Source organism: Falco punctatus (assembly GCF_963210335.1).
Source record: "Falco punctatus genome assembly, chromosome: 5".
Taxonomy (NCBI): Eukaryota; Metazoa; Chordata; class Aves; order Falconiformes; family Falconidae; genus Falco; species Falco punctatus.
The window spans coordinates 71,419,854-71,438,778 of record NC_137584.1 but is presented as its reverse complement, the minus strand read 5'-3'; the positions used below and the strand labels follow the sequence as shown (position 1 = coordinate 71,438,778).

At 46.5% G+C, this 18,925-nt stretch overlaps 1 protein-coding gene across 3 annotated transcripts in view; it reads right to left on the bottom strand.

The window, feature by feature from the left end:
* Positions 1-18,925, bottom strand: part of XKR6 (XK related 6) — a 212,103-nt gene that overhangs the window by 31,954 nt on the left and 161,224 nt on the right. The gene's annotated exons all lie outside the window — the stretch shown is intronic.

Genomic DNA, 18,925 nt, shown 5'->3' with positions numbered 1-18,925 from the left:
CTGCCGGAAGACACACAGATCCACTGAGTTAGACAGGAGGTTTGGTTGGAAACATCATCTGTTCACTAAATTATTGCATCTGGGGCAGGCTCAGTAGCCCAAAGGTTCAACTCACGTCAGGTTGTCCTTACAGTCTGGAGGAGAGAAACACAGGCATATCAGCGTGGGAACTGGAAATGATGCTGCGTTCAGGAGTTCTCTGACACAGCACATTGTGCTTATCTTCATGAGCCATTGGGTCTGCCACCCCACCCCAGCTCTCCTCTTCTCACAAGGAACAGCCTCTGTCCTCATCCTGATTAGATCAGCATTTGAGAATCTGAAATCCAGATCTGCTCTCGGTGCTGCAGCCCAAATGTGAAGGTTACTTTCTGCAGAAGGGGGTCTATCTTGGAGCGCACCATTGCAAGAGCAGGACATCTCTATTACTTGTAACTGCATGGATGCTTTTTTATTCTAAAATACCTCCATTCAAGCAACATTCCCATTGACTTGTACTTGATACTGCCTGAATCAGGAATCCCCCCTTGCATTCACCTTGGGGAAAAACAGGCAGTTTTTTGTCACCTTGTGGTCCCATACAGATGAATATATAAATACAGGGAACATCAAGACTCACCAGCACCCTCCAGACAGTCCCAAAACAAAGAAAAATGATCCCTCCAGCCACTCCCCTGCCCTATTTCCAGGATGGGCTGAAGACCTATATTGGAGGTAGCTCATCTCCAGCTTGTCTCCTGGATGGACCACAGATCCGAGCCACAGTTCTGTCTCCAGCACTGTCTCATTCTCCCTTCTGGTGGGACCCCCTGAAGAGACCCTGGATCTGGTCCATACCCTTGCCTTGTCTGAGGGAGCCGTTGCCAGCATGCAGCTCTGCCCAGTGCACTCAGACCCTGCGGTACTGCTCCCATCAGTTAGGGCACTGCCTGTACTGGGGTCGCTCTCAGTTCCTAACTCATCTCCCTGCGCCCTGGCATGGGGAAGGCACCCCATAATATTCCAAAGGGGCCTGATCTATTACCCATCACAACCAACACTTAAACTATTTATTTTCTCCGAAGGATAAAATAGTGCCCCATCACACTTCAGGAGCTTTTAAAAATAGAATACCATTGATTATTGCAAGGATAAATTGAACAACTCATTGAGCAAAGCATCACTATAAAAACTAATTGACAGATTCATGGGAAAAGAAAAGGCTACTGACACCTTATTCCTTTGCTCTGACTGCTGCTCACTGGACAACTGCTCTGCAGGTGAGGGAACAGATGATGGACCAAGATCTGTGTTTGGGAAGCTCAGTAACTCGGTAGCTATAGTTTGACTGGGCCTTGGCTGAAGATTTGTCTGGGAGCATCACCTATCAAATCTAACGGAAAAATGCTAATGGTTTCAGGCAAAACAAACAGTAACAAATGCCTCTTCATCTCTGGTGTGTAACGTACTGAAAGATAGGTCCAGTTCTTTTTTGCTTTTACTACTTTAAGCTTGCTGCAGCTGCTCAGGGTTAAAAAGCTAAAATGTCTGAAAACCCTACATTTGTTCTTCTGTCTCCCACGGGGGTGGAAAGAAGATCCAATGACTCTTCAGACCTCACCTAGAGACTTTATCATCTGCTTTTTGAGGTGCCCACCTCACAGTATGGTGTGATAAGGTTTTCCTCCTTCCAGTCTAGCTGTGTCTGGAGGAGAGGTGATGAAAAAGGTGGCCAGGAAGGACAGCAGACCTCCATCTCTGCCCCTCACTGAAATTCTCCCAGCCTGCAGGTCCACAAAAACTACACACTTCCATCCGCTCTCAAGTCTCTCTCTGAATATCTTGCCTTTGGGCTCACATGTGTATTAGCATTTGAGACTGAGTTTTAAAAAACAACAAACCACAACCCACTAAGATCAGTGGCTTTATCAAAGAGGGAAGCTTTAGGCCATTGTCTTTAAGAAAACCACAATTTTCCCCAAGTTCTAAGTCCTCATAAGAAACACTTAAATATAGAACTTGGGGACCCAAATGGATGGAAACTTCTAAAAGTGAATAGCCTCATCCTCAAACAGATGTAAATTGGACTTATTTTTAACCTACTAGGTGCAATACATTTTTGGTATACATACTGAACAGTTTTGGAAGGCTAAGCATTGCCACACAATTCTTAAGCTAAGCAATTCCACATGTGTAAGTACTGTTCGTTGCAGTATCTTCTAGCTATCCAGTTTAAAAACTTTCCATGATTAGCAGGAAAAAAAAAAGAAGAAGAAAAAAAAAAGTCATGTATTGCCTTATTTTAGTGCTGTTACACTAGAAACTTGTATGGCTTTAGAGGTACCAGTACACTAGAAACTCAAGCACTGCCAACCCACAAGAGGCAGATGTGTCACACTGCCTTAAAAATGTTTCTGTTGGGTCCATTTATTCTAGAATAGAGAGAAGAATAAAATACACCAGAAACAAACCCCCAGTATACACATAAAGGCTTTTCCCACTGTAGTGTTTTCAGTGCAGAAATTTACACTAATCATGGTCTGTGCTGGAAACGGCACAGAGCTGGCTAAGAAGTGAGTGTCTTGAGTCACTCACGTTATATACATGGTACCATGCCGGCTGATAGTCATCTGAACATCTCCTTGAGTCAACAGAGAGAGGCAGACACCCCCAGAAAGTGATTCACCCTGTCCTAAGATCCATGTGTGGGACAGGACGGGGTTGACTCATGCTCCCAAAGTGTCTGACTCCATCCCTTGACAGAGGAGCGCGGGGACCTGCGAACACCTGCAGTCAGGCGGGATGAGTCCTACCCTTACAAAACAGTTCACTGCCTCCTCATTTGCCCTAAGATCTAAAGGAGGGGATGAAGTATCTCTAGACTTTTTGACATATTCCTGCTGTTGTTTAAAAATTCACAACTCTGCAGTGAATGTGAATTTTGGCATCCTAATGATGAGCAGGATCTGGACCGGGGTGTAAGGGGGTGTGATCTGTAGGTGGACGGCAACAGGAACCATGGAGCGATACGAAGACTTTTCTTCAGTACTTCTTACTGTGCTGCCACAGAATTTATTCCCTGGCTTTTTCATAAAGACTTAAACAACAAAGCACGTCTCAGCTTTTGTCATCTTGACCACAAGTTTCCTATTCCCATCTTTCCCTGTCACTTCTAGCCTGCAGCATCTTCACACAACGTACAATTCTCTCAGACTGTGGAATAAATGTTCCTTTCTTTTCCACTTCTCCAGGCCTTATTTCTAAGCAACTATAGAGATCTCTCCAATTAAAACTAGAAGAAAAAGTCCTGGTAAATTGAATCATATGGGAAATATGTTTTTATCTTGATTTTGAGACTTTCACACATGGTGACTGACGCACCTTCATCTAGCATGAGTGGGTTTCAACTCCCTTCCAAGGTTTGTTTATCAAAGGGTTGGGGTGGTTTAAAACTGAAGTCACTTCAAAAAACCCACTCCCACTCCTCCAACTCTGTGCATAGTCTTGGGAGTGGAAAATACCTGCCATGCACTGCCATGTCTCTGTGGGCATTCTCAGGCCAGGAGGACATCAGCTGCCATGGGGCTGGAAGCCCCGTGGCTGCATCTATGGGATCTGTATCCCACCTGCCCATAACAAGTCAGACTGGCATAAACTGGGGTTACCTTCAAACTCTCTTCACAGGGCTGTACAACAGCCCTTGAACTCCTCCTGTCACCTGCTAGGAAGCAATGAGTGACTCACAAGCTGTAGTCAGCACCACTGAGGATTCAAGAATTAGTCCCCAGATCCCTTCAGTAATGTGTCCTGAAGTCCTCATGGTGAGACATCTTCTAACCTACCTTCAGCATGGTGAGGTAGAGCTCTATAATATCCCCATTTGAAAGATGAAGCACTAAGATTTGAAGGATCTACCCCAGGCAGGTCTCATACACAATCCATGCTAAAGCAGGGAAGAGATCTCCTTCACATCATGGTGCACCTCGCCAGAGCGTTTCAGGCAGGATTCAGCTCCTACAGCAGAGACTCACCTCAGGTTTTCCACGGGTAAGTGATGTCTCTTACTTAATGGAGAATTAAGGTTTAGCGCAACCATCACAGATGGGAATCCAGCAACATTGCTGGATTGCTCTAGGATATTCCAGCCCTGCATGTGGGGCTGGCAGATATGACAAACTTGCACATAGAAGGCAAGAATATTTTTGAGCTGGGAGCTAGAATGAGGTGGAGTACCGAGGGCATCTCAAATGACACTAGGCAAAAGTCACACAAGTTGTTTCCTTGGCCATTACAGCCAGTGGAGCCAGAGCTGCACAAAGGTCATTGTTTAGACCTTGTGGCTGAACTGCCTGTAGCTCCACTGAACACAAGTGAAGCCTGGACACCCCCATGACATGGAGGCACCTCCATCAGAGACACCTTTGTTTGAGTGTCTGAATCTGGAGCTGAACTCACCCACCAGCCTGAACTGCCTTGATGCTGACTTCTTGCCTTAGCAATTCTGCCTTTCTCAAGGGGAGCTAATGAACAGTCCTCAGTGGTAAAGAGACGTGGCATGGAGACTAAGCAACAGTAAATGGTGAAGAGTAATGAGAAAACAGTGGGAAATAAAAGGCTAAACTTTTTGAGAAGAATGTTGGACCAAGGAATATTGAATGTCTGAGAAAGGGAAACAAAAGCCATTGCTTTGGATCATGAAAACACGAGTGGACCAGACCGTAATGCAGATAGCAACGTGATACCAGAGGAGAGGAGCATGAACCACACTGAGTTCAAGGGAAGCTCCTGGAGCCGTGCTGGGACAGACTGAATTTCAGCCTGTTTCGGTTTTCCTCCTCTGGTTCCTGGCCCAGAAAAAGAAAAGGCTATCTCAGAAATGTAATGAAGGTCTTTGACAAATCCACATCCACAAGAGACTCAAAACAATGATTCCCCTTAAATTGCCATTGCTGTTTTTAAAGGCCATGTATATGCAGGAATAAAACCAGTGCATGGAAAGCCATCCCAGTCTATCCAGCCTATTCATGCTATGCAGTTACACATGGCTTTGCAACTAGTCTAACAAAAGCCATAGACAAATCACATACACACACACACACACACACAAATGAATATTTAAAATTAACAATATATCCATTTTTCCCTTACTCGCAGTGTTGTTCAGCTGAGGAGAGAGGTTTTTCACTAGGGCTCTCCACAGTTTTCATCACAAATCCAGCTGCAAGTTATTGGCTGTAAGTAATTTGAACGTACTTACTGTAGCATATTCCCTAAGTATTTACAGTGGTGCCTATCCCTTTAAAGCTGAAAATGATGCCTAAATGGTGCTCTGTTTCTTTTTTGACATTAATTCTCCTGAAGACTCTAGTAAAACAAAATGGGAAGATACCAACATTTCTCCTGGGTGAGCTGGACAGCAAATATTCAGTGTGACAAGAAACCTTCCATCGACCCCTGTGTAAAGGCAGCGCTTGCTTAATGCCAAATGCCACATCTCAGTTCCTCCCCATCACTCGCTGGCTGCTCAGGCTTCTGTGCCGTGAACCCTGTCAGGGGGTTTTCCCCTTTGGGTGGCACATTCCTCCCTGAAGCTCAGTCTGAACCGAGGAACAGGTTTTCATTCTGATGCACACAGAGTGAAAATGCATTTATATAAAACAGAAACTGAGCCAGATTCTGCTTTTGTAACATTGCCTGAAAGTCACTACCCCTTACTTTTTAATATGTTTTTATTTATTTACACGAAGTAAAAGAGGTCATAATCAGACCCCAGGTCTGATCTTCATTTGTTCCTGCTGGAGCCTGATGCTTGATCTTTCTTTTTTCTTTCCTTTCAGAGGAAAGAATGACTTTTTCCTTCTTTCCTTCATTTTCCCTCTTACTTTTTCACTTTCTACATGGAAAAATAGGGATCATTACCAGTATATAAATAATAAAGGGCTGCATAGACTGTTTTGCCATTCATTTTCCTCATAGGATTTCAGGACACTCCCTTAACCAGTTTGTCCAGTGTGCCACCAGTCCATTATGGCAGATGAGCACTGTTCCACCTGTGGTGAACATCACGCCTAAATCTGACCCAGGAATGGCCTCCTCACATCTGTGTGACAGCTCTGTACTCCACTCAGAGTCAGAGTGATCAGGAATGAAAACCCAGAGCCTGACAGTGGAAAGAGCTGTTACACCAGTGTCCTGTCCTTTGCTCTTTTCTCATAAAAATGTTTTGGTTTTGTTGGGCAAGGGGTTGAGTTTCAAATCCAGCATCTGCTCCCTTGCTTGGGAGCTCTTCCCAGACCTTCCTTCAAGGAACATCACAGTGCCTTTCTCCCCGGGACCTGATTCCCACAGGGACACAGTGTCACCAGTCCATAAGAAACAGAAAAATGCTGGTGGTTGTTTGGGAAAACAGGCAGGAAACAAAGGTGAAAAACTCAATTCAGGGACCAATCTCCAAGTACCTCTGGACAACAAGAAAGGGTCTTCTACCACTGAATCCCACTGGGATTTCCTGACACAAGGCTTGCACTGAGTTTCTCTATAAGATAGTCCATGTCCAAGCTAGCACAAGGAGGACTCTTCCACATTAGACCAGAGGAACATCCACGTTCCAAACCTTTTATTGTGAGAGTGAGAAAGTCCATAGCAAGGCAACTAACTTCAGAACAGCTTGCTCACATGGAGAGTGGTGCTCCCACCCCTTGCAAGTTAAAGGCTGGCTCATGTCCTGAAACGTGCATGCTTCCTAAACCCTTTTCTTTTTGCTAAATTAAGATGTGCACAGTGACCCCAGAAATGCTGGATCTCTCTTTAGTTCCCCCTCAACCTTTACCTTAGCACTGCCTTGAGGAACTGAGGTCCACAGGTGCACTATGGATTGTGTTTCAAAAGGACTTCCTTTCCTCCCCTTTCATCCTGCTGCCTTTCAGTTCTCCTGAATGCCCCTTCTTCTCTACTGCTAGAAAGAGGTGACCAGCCACATTCCTCTGATCTGTGCTCTCATTATCTCAGCTGTTTCTATCATGTCTCCTCCTACCCATCTCCTCTGTGAACTCGGGAGCTGCCAAACAGCTCAGGCCCTGGGGCCATCTAGTCCTGTATTTTCTCCAGGATGCAAGCCAGTGACTGATCCTTCTGCAGGAGGCACAAGCACCCTAGGCCAAGCAGAAACGGGATCATCTGCCCTCTGTTTTGGATTATCCTTGAATACCCTCAGAGAAGTGTCAAAAGTTGAAAACGTTGGCTATCACCCACCATGTAAGGATTGGCAAAGCTTCCCTCCCCCCCCTCCTCATTTTAATACACTCCTAATGAAGATCTTCCTTGTATCACCTGCTTCAATATTTATCTCACCCAAGGAACGCTGCCTGAGACAGGGGTGAGCTGCCTTCCCGAAATGCCTCTCTGTCTCTCCATCGACTCTACCTGGAGTGTGGGTGATCAAACTGAAATGATCAAACAAGGAGAAGTGGGTAAGATGAAAAGTACCCTAGGGAGCAGTGTTTTGGCATCCACCAGCTCCCCACAAGAGCTCAGAAGAGAAGCCTGAGTCCCAGCAAGGTGAGGAGAGCAGAAAGGGGGGCTGGGGAAACCTGTTCCCAGCTCCAGGATGAGCAGAACAGCCAGCATTGGCTCCTGCACGAGCAGAACCTGACAGACCCAACATAGCATGGGCACATTCAAGTGACGCAACATAAATGATTTTATACTGCTGAAGGCCAAGCCCCCAACACCCTCCTGCTGAGAGAAGGGTGCCCATGATCAGTCAGAGGACATATGCAAGTTGCATTTCCATGAACAGCCAGAGTTATCACCCATCCTCAAGAAAACAGTAGCAGGAAGACAATACCCCGCTGCTACATCAATGAGAAGGCTGAGCTTGTGCGCATGTACAGCGTCCTTACAGGCACCTAAGTTCGCTATTTGCTTTCCACAATAGCCTCCCCCTTTCCTAGGATGCTGACCACAGGTACCTTTGTTTTTACCTGTTCATGTAGGCAAAAAAGCTCCTGACAGCCACTCCACTGCTGAAACATTTCTGGCAGCACTTAGCTGAAATCTCAGCACTGATCTTCAAACAAGACTCCTCTCACTCAGCTAACCGAGATACTTGATCCTGTGTAGTAGCTCACCACCAGATAGTGGCTCATAAAAGATGAGTAGAGAGGAGAAGGGCACATGGGAATGCAGGCCTTGAGAGAACCTGGGTCACTGTTGTGACACCTAAATGAGCAAATGAGAAACAGAGCCAGGGCTATTTGTTGACCCTGAGCCCAGCTGGCAGGGCTGGCCATGTCCATACTATTAAACTTTCTGTAGTTGTATCCAATCTGCCTTTTGGGAATGGCTCCTGAACTATGTGAACTCGTTTTCTCGTGCCCTGGAAAGCTCTGGGAAAGGGCTAGCTGGCCAAAACTGTACCACAGACCATGTTAACAGAATCACTAGGGTGTCGTTGCCTGGGCTCCAGCACTGCTTGCATTACAGGTATAGACCTAATCCATGCACAGACCTCTGCCTATCACAAACATAGTCATATAATCCCCTTCATCACTTTAAAAATAATGTAAAAGACCTGTGGTTCAGGTCCTGGAGATGGAGCCTCTCATATTATTGGATTTTCCAGGCTGGGCTTTTTGGCAGAGTAAATTAGCCCAGGTGGCTGCTGTGTCCAGACAACTCTGGGGAGCTCAGACATGGCAGCGAGACCTTAGGTAAGGCATAATACAGGTGTGCAGACAGTTTTATGCCAGCAAAATGTTATTTTGGCAGTGTAGGTTAATCCTTCTAGGAAGCTGGTCTAGGCTATGCTTTCAAAGTTCTGTCTGAGGAAAATGCCAGTGTGACTATTGCTACAGCTGGATGGGCAAACACTACCTTGTGGAGAAAAGCCCTCTTCTGAAGGTCCATCCAGCTACCAGAGTCTCTGATGGGAGTCTAATGGTAGTGATAAAGGAAATGAACATCAAACTCACACTTTTCAGGGGGAACAATTCATGGCAGATGTCTAAGAGCACCCAGAAATCTGGGATGATTTTGGTGAATAGTTTCAGTCCTAAAGAAGCTGGAGGCAATCATGGAGTAGAGGAGACAGGAGGCACACAACAAGACTGATTTTGCCTTTGGAGTCCCTTTTGATGTGACATTAATTATTATGACATTAATTATGACATGAGGCTATTTATTTTGAAATGGCTCTTCCATTTTGAAACTTCTCCTAAATGTTAAAAAAAGAAATAAAGGAAAGAATTCACTGTCTCTCTCTCTCACCAAAAGCAGATAGCCTCACTGCAATGGATGCTATTTAGAGGATGTTGACATAGAACAGTTCTTTCCTTTGTGATTCTTGGCCACTAAAAAAGAAAACTCATTGATCTTACTGTTGGTGTTTTTGATGTTGGTGCAGGGCTACATTTGATGGTGTTTCCAACTAGAATAGCTGCTGTTATCACTTGGGGTTCACGTAGCCTCACGTAACCCACACCCTCAGCAGTGAGGACTCAGGCTATCTTACACAGGTGACAATATCTCTCCAGGATCTTCCCACCATGCCCCTGTGCATCTTTCCCCAGTCCATCCTCCAAAGGGCATGCAGAATGTCATGTGGACAGGCCTGCACTGAAGTTCATAGAGACACTCAGAACCAACAACCATGTGCATCTCTGTCTTCTAATGCCACACATACAGACGGTTTGGTCTGAGCCTGATCTAAATTTATTCAGGTACCAATCATCTTGACTAATTCTGCAGTGGAAATGTGCTGGGAGAGCAGCAGCCAGGACTTCCTGGGCACAGTTTAGGTTGTTTGGAAATAGATCATGAGAACTCTTACACATGTCTATTTTTGTCAAAAGCTGTATGAATTGCTGCTCTATCCAGGGTGAGATACCTTCTGCACAGTCACTGTAATTATAAAGACTTCTAGTTAAATTCCTATTAATCTGCACGCCTTCAACCACTGTCTCAGAATCACGCTGAAAAGGAACCCCACCTGGATCCCCCAAAAGTGAACAGCCAGAGGCAAGAAGATCTGAAGCTCCTCAAGAGACCCCAAGAGATTTTACTTGAAATGCTGCATCAGGATGTCCTGACAACACCTAACTCAAGGACAGGATTTCAATCTATGCATGCAGAGCAAAATCCCTCTTTGTAGGCAATGCTACAGGGCAGTAAAGTCTATCACAGAAACCTGGTTTGACCTGAAAGGAACACGGCCAGCAGCCAAGTGTACTAGTCATCTCCATAGACTTCCATTGCTTTTTCTTGGTGTACTTTCTGGGTCCTCCCGTGCTCACTTGCTTCTGACCTCAGTTCAGAAATCAGGGTAGCCTGAGCAGAGCCTTGTCTCTACACGGCCATCCGCATGGCCCAGAAGCATCCAGATCTTACCAGGCACCTGAGATGAGAAAAAAGTCAACCTAAGCTACCGTAATAATTGATATGGAGAGCTAAGCACCACCATTAGCATGGATACACCATGGCTCTCCAGAGACTAAAGGCACTCAGGTATGTATATCTTGTAGCCTCTTGGTTAGATGTGCAGTGCTGTGTCGTCATTGATTGCTGAGATCTAGGGATTTTCCCTCTGCTATTTAAAACAGTCTTTCCCAGAGCAACAAGGGGAAAACAAACAAACAAACATGATTAACTGGGAAGAATAAGATGGCAAAATCCAAGAGGAGTTACTCTTGGAGGAAAAATCATATTGCACATTCGACAGCTGGTTCTTTGTGAAGGACACTTTAGACACAACTTTTAGCGGCCAGGTTTTTGTTCAGATTCTTGAGTATATTGAATCTTTTCACAGGCTCCAGCCGAGTCACTCCAAGTTTACACGCTGAAAAGATCATAACGAGTGTCCTATGTTGAGATTTTTCAGACCTAATGATATTTGAACTCTACCACGAGGAACCTTCAGAAAAGAAACACACCCCATGATACTACTAGAACGCACTGAAATGGGGAAAAACCCCCACCAACTTTGATAAGGAAAACAACAAATGGCTTGACTTAGAATAAAATCTTTCCCCGCTCATCTCTATATTCTGAGTAAGGATAGTTGCTGTGAAACAACACAACTCTACAAACACACACAATAAACTTGCATTTTAACACCGTACATTTGCTGTTTGTTACAGCATCTTTATCCTGGCATTCTTTCTTAATTCAGATGCGAGCTGCAGCCACTGAGAAGAATTTAAACCTGCCTAGCACAAGTTGAAAGGATGCTGTGATCTTGCAAGTGGGACTGAAATAGTCTGAAAAATAGGGGAGCACCTCAGCAGCGGAAAGGAAAGCTCTAGGATTTCTGCTGTCTGCTTCTGAAAGTAACCATGAGAATCTCTATTCCCTAGCACAGGTCTGTGGCAGCTTTGAAGCTGGAACCTGCGCTTAGAGATCAGTAACTGCGCAAAGTCTAATTCTGTTGACTGCTACACCCATCTTGTTATTCTGTCTCAGCCTCCCAAACAGGATGGCCCAATCCAGACTGCTCGCTGGGAAGCGTTCTTGGCCTGTGCTAATGCCTGAGCCAAGCCTGGGAATTGTTTGGGTTGGTGCTAGCTGCCATGAGTTCAACATGTGCCAGGGACTGCGCTGCTAATTGAACCCCATGGATGACCAAGATCTGGTGGCTGTGCTCATCTTCTTATGTGTTTCCATTTATTAGCACAGATGAAACCCAACGGACTCATCACCAGATTGGGGAAGCAACATCTGCCAGGGCTTAGTGAAGGAACTTCCTGCTATAAATACAGCTCCTGTGGCCAGTTCCTTGGAGACGAGGCAATGTCAAGGCAATGTTTCAAACAGTCTGTGACAGTACCAAACACGGATCCTGCAAACCACCTCTGTTTAATGCTTTGGCCTGGACACAGGAAGTTTGCAGGCCTTTAGAGAAATAACTTCACCCCAGTTCTGGAAATGCTGCTTTTACCTGATGGGGAAGAGGGACGCAACCCAGCTTGGTTCACACTCACTGCTCAAGGTAAGAGGTCTTCGTTCAGCGTGTTTAGAGGTGATGTGGCAGCAGTGCACACTTTGCTAACCTTATGGTTTATAAATCTTTGTTATTGTGTAGGGGGGCATTGGTGGAATTGTCTCAGCATAATTGCAGGGTGGGGACTGGTCTTCTGAAAAGAAGGAGCATTCTCAACACTTCTGGAGAGTACACAGGGATGGCATCATTAAAGTGAGTCTGGCAGAGCACTTCTGTGAGGGGGAGTGACGAAGTGACAAAAACGGATGTGGTGCAGCTGGTGCTGTCTCGCAGTGGGGTAGCTGAAGGCACCAGGGACACTGATTTCCAAGTATAACAGCAGGAACCTGTTTCTTCCTCTCCTTCCCATGCTTTGTACGCTCTGCAAAAGGTCTAAGTGATGTGCAGGGGGCTAGAATTCAATGGCACGCCAGCATTGCCCTGTTAAGTCATGCTCACGTTGGCTTGTCTCTCCTGGGTCTTTTTGCCTTCTCAGAAGTTCATGTGAGTACAGGATGGAGTTGAGACTGCCTCTTCAACAGATTAATGAACTTCACCTTCCCCAAGGACAGGCTGAGATCAAGCCATGCATCCGTTCCGCTACTGCAAACGTCTGTTTGCACCTTAGAGTATATTATATATGGGTTCCTGCGGTAGGAAAATGGCTGGGCCTTGTGGACATCCCCCATCAGTGATTGTCCGTGTGAAGATGTGAACGTACTGAAGGGACTGAGAGCATGAGGTTGGACAAATGCCACTTAGGACAAAAGTCATTTCAGGAGATTTCTACAGACTCAGTAAATCTGCTGCACTCCCAGACTCAGGACTGTCACCTCAAGCTAATCATATAAAACAACTGACAGTTTCTGAAAAAAGAAAGTTCTTCCCTTTGATACTCAGCAATTTTGAGCCAGTTGCATCAACCTGAACTGCTCCACCTGCATCTGGGGTAGAAGCACAGAGATGTCCTTGCCCAGCACCTGCCCGGCATCTTCCTCATGTTTTTTGCACATCTCAGTGGCTGTGTGCTCTCTGTTTATTCAGAGTTAGCATGCCCTCCTAGATGCCTGATGTGAACCCCAGAGCTGCACACGAGAGCAACCGGAAGATGGAAAGACTTGAATTTCCGTGTGTTTTACTGGCCAATTCCACAGCAGTATGCACCCACCTCTTCCTATGCTCTGATCATGAATCCGCCATTAAGAGGGATGTCTCCAAGAAAGTCTGCAACATAGAACTACCTGAAAAAGCCTTAATTTCTTGCCTGGACTCTGCTTGGCATGAACTTGCTACCCAGGAGCCTGCAGTGCAGACATTCTCCCCAAGACCTTTAGCTACTCAGACCTCTTTCTCTGTGCCTCAGTTTCCCAGCTGGCCTGCAGCTCCCAGGAACAGCATGCGCTAATGCTTGTGTAGTGCTCTGATGATGTAACCACCTCCCAGTGATTACCACAGTCTTACAAAGCTTAAAATTGGCAGCACTGGCTACCTGCCAGTGCTGTCCCGTGAACAGTGACTCATCTTTATTGGCTGTGGCATGTCCTGCGTGTGATGGTGGCACGTGGTATGGAACAGGTTTTTTATCAGCACTCCAAAATAACAGAGTGAGAGCTATGGCAAGGTGGTGGACGGAGAAGCTGCAGGTGGGGATGGGCTAAAGGATGACATCTCTCTTTGGGCTTGTTCCAAAGCCCACTGGAAAAAAGAATAATAAAAGCTGTCACTGTCTTCAAAGGCTCCTGGACCCAGTCCTTTCCCACCGCGCTGGGACAATACGGCTGATGATAGGGCAAGCTTTCCCCATGCCGCTCAATGCCAGCGTGCCTCAGGCTTGGTCTGCTCTCAGCACGCCAAAGCAAGACGTCCTCAGTGCCCACTGCCAACTGTGGGGATGGCTTTTTGATGCTGCTGGGAGTTGGCCTGGGACCAGCGACTCATTTCAAGCAGGGCACCAAATTGCTATCTGTCATCCGGCTTTGGTGAGAAGGAGGGGAAGGCAGGAACAGAGCCATATGCCCCGGTCTGGCAAAGCACTTGAGTCATATGAGTGGCCTCCCAGGAAAGCTGCTTATGTGTTTGGAGCTATCTGGGCATTTTGTGAGATGCCTCCTTGGTCTGCTGATGAACATTTAAAGGGAAACTATGGTTGAATCAGGACAAACTTCAATGCAGATTACCCCGGTTCCTCCTTGCCAAGCCCCTTCAGCAAGCACACAACTGGTGGGGTCTGTCGCCCGCACGGCAATGAGCAACTGCTTTTCTGCTCATGCCTTTTCTGTCACAGGGAACCAGGGCTGGGTGACGGGTGCCTCCCATATCTTTTACTCCCCAAGGAATGGCATGAGAAAGAGAAAGAAAGAATATGCCTTCAACCCCATGGGCTAAGTTTTAGCATCTTTTTTCCCTTATGATCTGTCTCACAGTCCAAGGTAAAGCCCAGCGTGTGATGCTGGTAGACCTTACCCCTACAACATCTCCTGTTACTGAGGCCTCTATAAGGCAAAGACTTTTTAGGCATATATTGCAGTTATCTTGCTGGATCTTATGAATAATACACCAGTCAGAAAAGGGAAGGGGATTTCTGCTTCTGGGGGAAAATAACTTTGCTTGGACCTGCCTCAATGTCTTACCCATCCCAAACAGACTCTGTAGATGACAGGTTAGTCTTCTTTGTACTGAGCCCTGTGGAATCCACCTGAGTGGCTTATTTATGATGGTTAACTGCAGGACTCTCCAGAAATGGGGACAATTTTGTGTAGCGAGGTCATGGAGATTTGAATTTGGGGTTTTGGATTCATGTTTGAGCACTGTTGGAATTTACATATTAAGTTACACCCAAATTGAAAGACACCTGTGGCAAACAGGCAGCAACACCCCATAGCAAGCACTTTCCCCTCAAAAAGCAGCTTTTCCATCCAGCATGGCATCTCCCACCCACAGTCCTCTGTAGCTGCATCTCTACTAAGAATCAAGTATTTCCAGGGATTTTTATCCAGCCCACTGGCCAGTAGTCACACTCTGGTTCCATCCATATCCCATATGTTGCCATCCAAAGGTGGCCACATCCAACTGCCTGCTGGGAATGGTCCCTGGTCTGTATTTGCTCCGAAGCAGTCCTTGGGGATTGCTTGGCTCAGCTGGGTCAAGCCAAAACCATGACAGACCCATGCTAACTGGGCAACAGTGATGATGATGATGGGTGCCCATTACTGGTGCCATTTCTGTTGGGCTCTCCGATGGACGTACCTGCTCAGCCCAGGCCAGCGTGAAGGATCCTGCAGTACCTTCTAGTGCCCCTTCAGGGTTAGCAGTGCTACCTGCAGGATGAACTTTCAAATCTAATGAGTCTGTTCTCCACTTCCAGTGGAGACATGGGAATTTTAGCTTCTTCAGTTATATTCAGGCCACTGTTGATCATGTTTGAAAATCAAACCCTTGGGCAACTAAAGGCTGAAGGCCCCTTTTCTAACTTGATTGCCCCAGCTAAGAAGCTTACTTTGATCTTTGGGGCCTGAGTGGGAAGGGGACTGAGTAAGAAGTAATCCATTCATGTGTTGCCCTTTAGATATGGCCTTGGTTTTAGATCTCAAACCATTCCTCACAAGTCATTGTGCCTTCAGAAATTTCCTATCCTATGAATAAATCTAACAGGACATTTCAGACAGTACATAGTTCACAGCATAAGCATTATTCACAGCACACTACTGGTTAACATCAGCCTGTCATTGGGGGAAAATTAACTGAGAAATTTATCTCCACATTAGCCTTAACTCATTATCACCCACAGAGGAATCCTCTCACTCGGGTGTAGGAATGTTTAACTTCAGGTTGGCTCATCTCAAACCCACTTAGCTCATTGGGGTTGGCTTCTCTGGGGGAGAACAGCTTGAGGACAGCGGCTAATTCATCCCTGCTGCTTGTCCTTCAATACCCTGCCAAGGACCTGTTAAGTCTTCTAAACCAAGTGACAGGGAAAAGCATCTTAGTGTGCCCCTGCAAAAAAGGACAAGCCCTGATCATAAGTAGCCCCCAGGCATGGTACAGAAGGAGTGAGGACATGACAAAAGATAGGACTTTGCTTTGGAAGGGACAAGAAGATTTGCAGACTCCACCAGGATAACTCTGCAGTCAACACACATCTGTAGCTGAGGTGTCTCAAAATCCCTTTTAGTGCTTAACTTGTATCACTCCGCTTAAGAGTGACCCCTTACAAAAAACGGAGGCTAATGTTGCTTTTCCTTAAATATACAAGCAGCTTCAGACTACTTATTGCAGGCTGCAGAGTGTGCAGACACCTCACAAAATCCCAGAGATTTCAACAGGACTTTGCAAAATGAAGGCTTATGCTGTAAATCTCTTTCAGATCAACAGCAGGGTTATAGAGGAGCCGGGCACAGCATCACTGGATAGACGGTTCTTTTTGTGGAGGGAAACCCTGTGCTGAAAACCGCAGCCTCCTGCAGGCAAATTCTCAGCAAAACCTTTGCATAAAGATTTTGTGACATGAGTGGAAGGGCGTTAGAGGTTCTGCTAAATCTCATTAAGTTTTAAAGTAGCCACATGAAAAAAAAATAAGTACAAGGAAATCTCTTTAAGAGGAGATTCATGCTGAAAAACTGGGATCTCTCTCACCTCGCTAACTGCCTAGAAGGTGGGTGTCTCCTAAACCTTTAAACTGGTTATATGTGCTCTTTTCTGTCCAGTGCAGAGGATCAGGTGCCTCTGCAAAGTGAAGGATGGTTTATTCTGCAACAAGGCAGGTGGACCATCTGCTACGAGTGATTATGAAAAGAAGATCTGGGTTTCTGGGCTGCTGCTCTTGTTACTACTACGTTTCCCCCTGCAAATACACCATGTTATTTAAAACAGGGGAAGTCCTCTGGCCAGTGCTATCCAGGAAACTGAAAGAGATGGACACCCCTTCATCCCATCCTCCATTAGATCTTGGAGACAGTTGAGTAAGGGTCAGGGCTGCATCCACTTCAGAGTCCCATCACCTCCTAAGGGCAGGTCTAAATGCATCACCTTGCTTCTGCACCCTTGAGAAAGGTGCTGCTGGAAGGCGAGCATCTCATCTTGTCTCCTTCAGCTGCTTTGGACATGGGCTGATCCATGGAAGGTGAGGGAGGCGTCCTTCCTCCCTCACCTTCCATGACTCTGTTTTGGACCCACAGGGCTGTGCTTGCAGCAGATGAATTGCTCACAAAGGGCCTGCATGCCAACACCACCGCCTTCCATATGCATATTCAGGAGCTGATGTCAACCCATTTGTCCCAGCAGCCCCAGCACGAAGCACTCCAGCTCAGCCTCTCAGCATGCACTTTCCAGGTCAGATGGAGCACACCGAGTTCTTTCCTCTTTTCTTTCTGTGCTATTTTCTGCTCTTCCCAAGTCATCGGGCAACGGCAGCTAAGCTGGGATCTGGTCTGCCTTGTGCTCCTGATATGATGAAGGAACGAATCCCGACCTTCATCATATCCCAGGGGTGTTGTCCCAGGCTTTACTGAGGCTGGGACTTGACCTCAAATTCTGCCTCCAGCACATCTGCTGCTGGTGGTGTCAGACCATGCAGGAGATGCTAACTCCTGGCTGAGCAGGGGCCCCTTACTGAAGCTGGTCTGTTCTCCAAGCGCTGAAGGAGCAATAAACGTAGGTTCCACCCAACCCTTTCAAACAGGTACCTCTCAGGGTAAGATGGTTCTTACAGGCATGGTGAGGCTTTTGTTTCTTCTGCTGACCCAATAGATATGGAAAACCAGGAGGTTAAGTGTTAGCCTGATTGCATCCCCTTCTGTTAGTGCTCGCAGCGTTCCCTTGCTCACTGTGACCACAACAGGCAGGATCAGCCCTTTCTGTCATCATGCTCCAAAGCATCTCTGGAGAAGATGCACTGGGTTTGAGTAAAAACCTCCAGTGTATTCACTTTTCTTACCCCAACAGCTATTTTAACGTGGCAGCTAGGAGAAAAAAGCAAAACTTCCTGATAGTTCCATTCCATTAACTCCCTTCCTAAAAGCTCCCTAACTAGAAGAAGGAGACATTAGCTGACCCATTTGGAGCCTCGCTTGGCTTCCTGCACTGGGCTTGGCTTTGAAGTCTTCAGAGCAGGGAGGACTGGGGCTTGGAGGAGGGGTGTATGCCATATAAAATGGTACATTGACCTTGTTCTAGCACTAAATTAATACATAAGAGACTGTGCTAACCATATGGAAATAGCTGGAGTCTGGACATCTTAGCATGGGCTGTATCTGGGTTTATAAGCCCTGCTGCGGGCCATTTTTCCAGCATGCATCCCTCAGTGATGCAGCTGATACTGTCCCTGTTTAGAGGCAGAACTGGCCTCTTCCTGTGATGAGCCACGCTCACATAGACATGATGAGCCAGGAGAGACTTGATTTGATTTTTAAACACACTGCCTTGCTAACAATATCCATCTTCCTTTGGTTTCTGCCTGCTTTAAGGGAAATCTTTGATGCTCCCTTTCATAACATCTCCTCTCAGCATTTAATTTCCTTTTATATAATTACATACCGGCTGGGAGGAGGAAGAAGACAGAAGCACTGAACTGGCATGGAGGAGCTTGAGGAAACCTTGCACCTGAGTCAGAAGCACTGAGCAAGCTCCGCTGCTCGTATCCATCAGCAGTGCCCGCTGCTCGGCACGCAGCCGAGGGTGCACTGGGGACCCTGAGAGCTTGGCTGCTGGAGTGTGGCAGGCAAAGAGCCCTCCAGGGCTCGGGGAGGCAGGCAGGGACGTGCGCTGCCTTGGAAGAGAGCACAGCCTGCTCGGTGTGGTGGAGGAACAGAGGAACTGCATAGCTGAAGAAGGGAGGGGGTTGGAAAATGATGCAGCTTGTTCAGTGGATTAGGCAGCCATGCCTGGAAGTGGCAAACTGAAAGAGCCACGGATCTGAAAGCCTAGAGGGATTATTTGGCTGTGTTGTCTGACTTGCAGCACGACAGAGGCCAGCAA